General features: G+C 39.5%; 2 long non-coding RNA genes across 3 annotated transcripts; one reads left to right on the top strand and one right to left on the bottom strand.

The window, feature by feature from the left end:
* Positions 1 to 2536: 2536 nt before the first annotated feature.
* Positions 2537 to 4106, bottom strand: LOC124315766. The gene is made up of 3 exons (XR_006911651.1): positions 4056 to 4106; positions 3742 to 3991; positions 2537 to 2927 (listed from the first exon to the last, which is right to left on the bottom strand). It is a non-coding gene; the product is annotated as an uncharacterized LOC124315766 (long non-coding RNA).
* Positions 4107 to 4847: 741 nt separating this feature from the next.
* Positions 4848 to 6185, top strand: LOC124315777. Of its 2 annotated transcripts, none has more exons than XR_006911664.1 (4): positions 4848 to 5048; positions 5111 to 5229; positions 5324 to 5464; positions 5526 to 6185. It is a non-coding gene; the product is annotated as an uncharacterized LOC124315777 (long non-coding RNA). The 2 variants fall into 2 exon arrangements; XR_006911665.1 differs by having other exon boundaries at positions 5309 to 5464.
* Positions 6186 to 6228: the final 43 nt, after the last annotated feature.

The raw sequence follows: 6228 nt of genomic DNA, 5'->3' as shown, positions 1-6228 counted from the left end.
TACTTTGACTTTGAGGGAATACTCGAGGTAATTTTGCAGTCAAACATATGTGAGGAGTTTTAGATTCGTAAAATTTTTTGCATATCTTCGTTGTGATTTTTGCATGCAAGTCAACCTGCAGACAGGTCGGCCAGTTTGTCCAGACAGGATGTCCTTCTCGCTTGAAGGTCAGGAGAAACATTACGTAAAACTGGCATGCGATGGTGTAGAGGTTAGGTGAGAATGACACGTGTTTCATCATTATCAAAGCAGGTACAATAGCCGCAAAGCTATTTGGTATTCATTTTGATATTGGTTTTTGACTTTTTGTAGACCCATCCCCAGCAACGTCAACCTAAAGAAGGAAAGGCCAGTTTGCATTTCAATCGAAGGTCATGGAGATCATTACGTAAAACGTGTCATGCAGTGGTGTAGAGGTTGGGTGAGAACTGGAAGTTTTTCATCATTATCAAGAAGGTAAAATAACCGCAAGGCTTAAGAGGAGGGGGTGAGAAAAATTCGTATAAAAGGAGAGAGAAAAGACGACAGGGATCAGTCGAGTGAGTATCTCCAACACGGCAACAACTGCAGCGCAAAATTTGTTCCCAACTCCTTTCTTTGTTTCTTCATTGTACAACCATGCAATTCGCAATCATGGGTAAAATCATTAATTTTTTTGTCGAGTTGTGAATCAACTTTATCTTGTTTTCAGTTGATATAACCAATTATATTCGATAATTAATGTTCACATCGTTTACCTTATAGTTTACGATTGGCGCCGTGCTGCTGTTTGGTGTTATATCGTTAATGGTTGGGTCGACCACGGGTGCACCGATGTCTCCTGAACATGGTGGATACCAAGCAACAGCAGCGAAATACTACTACACCACGTCACCGCCTTACTACACAACAACGTCTAGATACGCAACATCTACGAACTACGCCGAGGCCCCCAAGTGCTATAGCACCAAGGCTCAAGATTTACGCTACAAATTACGCTGCCCTGAGTTACATCACCAAGGCTCCTGAGTACTGCATTACTGATGTTCCCGAGTACTACACAACCGAGTAATCTGCCCCAGCCTACTACACCGAGGCTCCAACTTATTTCAATACCACAGCGGTCGAGTACTACACCGAACCGCACAAGTTCTAATCTGCCTCGAACTACACAAGCACAACTGATGCGGCGAAGTACTACGTAGCCCAGGATTACAACACAGGAGCTGCTCCATCATGCTACGTTGAACTGAAATACTATACCAAGGATGCTTTAAGTTTACTACACTGAGGAACCCAAGTATTACTCTGCTCCAAGCTACTATCAAACTGAGGCTCCTGTTAACTACACTAAGGTCACCGGGTATTACAATACAACCAAATGGCAAATGGTAAATATTCTGTTTCTACATGAAGATTAGTATCATTTTATTATTTTTTTTTTGTTAACATGCCATTTAATATTGGAAATTGATTTTCAAATTTTTTACCGTTTGATCAACAATAGTGTCGTGCTACTGTTGGTTGTATTATGCTTAATGTTTGGGTCGCCCACTGGTGTCCCGATGTCTCGTGGGTATGGCGGATACTAAACCGCAATGCGGCTTACTACTCAACAACATGTGCAACTACCGGATGCTACACCACCAAGGCCCTAGAGTATTAAACCACAACTTATGATGTCCCGAACTACTACACCGAAGACCCAAAGTATAACTGCCCCGAGTTACACCACGAAGGGAGCGGATTACTACACCAATAAGGGTGCGGAGTACAACTCCACCGCGTATGCTGCCCCAGCCTTTTACACCGATCGCATATTACGCTACAACCCACGCTGCCCTCAGCTACTATACCGAGGCTCCCAAGTACTACACCACCAAGGCAGCAGAGTATTACACCACAAACTTCTTGCTTCCGCAACTTGCTATATGGAGGTTCCTAAATGATAGAGCCGAAATTTCCATTTGATTTTATTTATATTTGTCGGTTGTCTTCATGGTCATTGGTCACTGGGAATTAATGGTTGAACTTTAATGAGAAAATAAAAATTCTAATGCGGGTAATTCTTTTGTAAAACTTTTGGTAGTAACTTCAAGCCTGTCGTCATTTTGACAGGTGTCTATTGGTGTTGGACTTCTTCAGGGACAGTATCCTGCGCTGTGATATGTCTGTTTCATATTTTGGAGGTGACTATTGCCTTGGTCGATCTGCATACAGACATGTTCTTGTGTTTTGAGGATGTTACGAAAGAAACTTGTAACTGCTGATTTTGGTAAGTCTTATAAGTAAAAGGCAAGTGGATGAACTTTGTATAAATGAAAGACTTTGAAGTTGAGAGAAAAATATTGAAACAATTCCTAAACAAAGCTTGGTACAAATTAAGAAACAATGAAGAAAAAACTTATAAAAAGAATTGTGTTATAATGTCCCACCTCCACCCACAATTCCACCACATTTTACAGTCACATACACATATACATACATACATACACTTAAGTTAACCCGTTGGCTGCCACGCCATACAACCCGTAGGTTGCACTCTACTACACTACGCGCCACGTCTGAAGGATCCATGACCAAAGTGGGACTTGCCATTGCTGACAAGTCCGTGCTGACAAGGGGGGGGGGACTAAGGTGCATTGCCTGAAACAGGCTTGCCTTACGGCAAATTTTGGACTTGGCGACTCTCCGACCCCGCGGCTTGTAAACCACGAGACCGAACAGCGCGGCCCGTGCAGGGAAGAACAAAGGCGTGGCAACCAACGGGTTAACTAACACAAACGAAATAATACCAACAATACGATGATCCACGTTGATGATCTCGGTATCGGTCGCGATTCCACCGAGTTTCGTTCGCACCAGGAGCAGGGGCAACATCCGACAGAGACCGGTGACGATTGTGAAAGATGAGAAAATTCATCTTCTCGACGTCTCCTCTGCATTACCTGAATAAAGACAAAAAAATTCTTATTAGGAGACATGCCAAAAAAAGTTACATAATACAAATAGGCAAATTGATCTGGTTTTTTAGCTCAAAGATTTAAAAATGCAATTTTTAAACTTAAAATCAAGCTTGCAAAATTGAAAACTGTACAAAGAACAAAGCTCACTTGTTAGTATTTTTTTAAAAATTCCGGAAGAATACCGGAAGTAACCACACCGCCGCAACCATTGAGCTGTCGTTAAATTAAACCACATATTCGTGATCTCCATGAAATTTGGGGTCAATTAAGTGTGTTTCAAACGAAATCCAAAATTTGGCCAAAATCGAGATTTTTCCTGAACTATAGTTCAGGAAAATTTTCAAAACCGGAAGTACGAATACGTAAAAAAAATAACATGAACTTTACCACAAATTTGAAGAGGATCACGAATATGTGGTTCTTTTGTACCTCGAATGAATATTTACTGAACTACTGACTGAAATGTGAAAACCGGAAGTAGAAAAAAAAAGCAACGATCGAAAATTTAACAAGTGAGCTTTGTTTCTGGAATAGTAATCGTTAGTTATTTCTAAATATTTCAACAAAATAACTGCCAATAAATGTAAAAAGAGATGCTCAAAGTAACTGAATCTGACTGTTTTGACAGCTGCAAATTATCAAAAGCCATCTAGCGTTAGAAAAAAGAAACGTCCAAGTAAAACTTCGTTGGCGCGTAAAACTGCCTGATTTTGGAAAATTACTATAACACAGACAGAGTCTAACGCAACTAGACTATTGGAAGATAACCTACGAAAATAAGTCAATTGTTGGGTACCTGGGCATGATCCCGTGGTGAGTGACTGCAGGTGTGTAACAGCGGACGGAAGCGAACATGAAGTGGTCCAGAAACTCGCCAATTCGCCAGTGAAGTACAACAAATTGTGTTTAGAAGCAGTGAAGCTAGATGAGCGTGCGTCGCGAAGATCATGTTGGTGGAAGTCCCTCTTCCATCATGGACAAAGGTCAGCATTTGCACAAGAATCTCCGTGCCAGGACAGCACGATTCCATAAAGAAGCTGCGTGCTCTGTAAAAACAAATGTTTTACATTAATGAAAATATAACGATGAATAAAGCATATCAATCTTTACCTTTTCTAAGAAACACACTGAAATGTTCATGATAAAAAACCGTAAAAATGGCAACCAACAGCATTACTCCACATGATGAGATAAATTTCCTGATGCTAAAGAAAGTGTCATGAAGTATTGCAGTAGCGAGATGATGGGTGGAATTGTTGCTTACCTTTATCATATGGGTGATGAATTTAGTAAGGCATTTGACTTTCATCAAGCAGATCTGGTACATGAACATACACATGGCAGGTCTCACTTCACACTCTTCATGTCTCTGAAACTCTAAGTGGAAATGGGACAAGGAAATTCTCTATGTTATTTACAAATTTACACAAATTTACCTATGAGAAATAAAACTCTACCTATCCTTCAGCTCGGTTGCCTTCTAAACAGAAGTAGAAACAGCCATAACAAAAAACATACTGTTGCAGGGTACGCCACCAAAATTGCAAGATTCAGAAAAGATCCTATATATGGTTCATGAGCAAGAATACCAATGTTATATGAAAATCTGAATGGTAATGGTCTTGTAGCAGTAATGGGGAAATACCTTATCTCGGCACATTTGTATGTCTGCTTCAAACATAAGTTTTAGGCTTTTGACAGCATGATTGGCCTAATGGATGGAAATTGACTGAGCACTAAGTCAACTTGTTGGAATGACTGAAAGTATGCATCTAGAATTCGAAGAAATAAGTTGATAAAGTATAAAAATAAGGAAACTAGGTCAAGATAAACCTACATATGATACGAAGTTCAATTTGGTATTGGAAATCACAGGAACAAAAGTATAAATTAACAACAATTTGTTTCGCCCTTTTCTCCTCGTTTCACGTCAGAATAACATGGGCGACACTGGCGACATCTAGTAATGAGTTTTGAATCTTAAGTTTGTTACACCACACTGTCAGTCAGTCACAGACAAACATGACATTACACGTCGTAACTTTCATAAGTTACTTAAAAAGTTTAACAGCTTAGATCGGATAACAAGTCAACTGTTTTTAAGTAAAAGATGAAAAAATCTTTAGCTAATGATTCTTACAGCATTCTTGACTATATGTTTTCAGATAATTTCAGCTGAAGTTTTCATGGCCCTGACCAACTCGTGACAATAGAAATGAAATGGTCTAACCCAATAATGCAAGCTCACAACCTATGTCTTCAGCAAAATAATTTTTGTTTCAAGGTAGTTATTTTACCAAAAGTATTTTTTATTACTGTGTTCTTTAAGGCAATAATGTTCACATTAACTTTTCCCTGTCAAGTTGTAAATCATCAAGATATTAATATGCCTTCACCAGATCCCATTCTTTGTTGCTATCAGTTTTGCAGACAGCAGCAAGAAAATGCTGCTACTCAAGATTTCATGGTGACCAACACTTTGTTCTAATTTAGGACAATGTAAGGTTGGTAGATTTGAGGTATTTCTTTCTGTCACTACAATATGGGTTTGAAAATTATCTAAATTTACTCTCCTTTCAGGTTAATTCCTCTTCGCCACTGTTGTAGTTGTTTGGAAACCGACAAGAGATTGCTGGAATTGAAGACTGATAATTTGTGTAGATTTAGATAAATTTCAAGTGCATACCTGGGCTCACTTCTTTCTGTGTTCCCGTTTCCCTAACTAACCACTAACTAACGCCCGCCGGTGGTCACTCACCCGCTGTGACAACCAGGAGGAGGGGAGGGCTCTGGTCGAACGGTGACTTGGAAGGGCGCATGATCTTATGAAAGCTTTTGGGAGGGTCATGTTCCTAACCCGGAAGGATACTATGACTATATCTCTCCAGTAAAACTGGCCTCGTACTTCTCTCTTCTTCACTGGCCAGGTAATTTCCCTGGGCACAGTTAGGGCAGTGTCACCTTCTGTCTTGATTAATTGCACTTCCAAGTTGGCAAAGTATAGCGATTTACATTTATGAACAGTGATTACTTCGTGCTCGCTGCTCATTTTATTCTGCACACATCAAGAAATTGCAATCATCTATCGCCATATAATTTTCTAGCTTCTAGATACTGTTCCTACATAGTGCTGGGAGTGATGGAAATTTTGAAAACAATTTTTGCATTCCATCGATTTTGATGCTAGTATAAATACAAATTTTACAGCATTATTTACCATGCTCATATTTGTTACATTAATTTAAGTTGAAATTACTAAACTTCTGCTGTTAACTAATCAAAA

This window comes from Daphnia pulicaria, chromosome 11 (assembly GCF_021234035.1).
Source record: "Daphnia pulicaria isolate SC F1-1A chromosome 11, SC_F0-13Bv2, whole genome shotgun sequence".
NCBI classification, from domain to species: Eukaryota; Metazoa; Arthropoda; class Branchiopoda; order Diplostraca; family Daphniidae; genus Daphnia; species Daphnia pulicaria.
The sequence above is the reverse complement of the archived record's forward strand: the minus strand, read 5'-3'. Positions and strand labels throughout refer to the sequence as shown.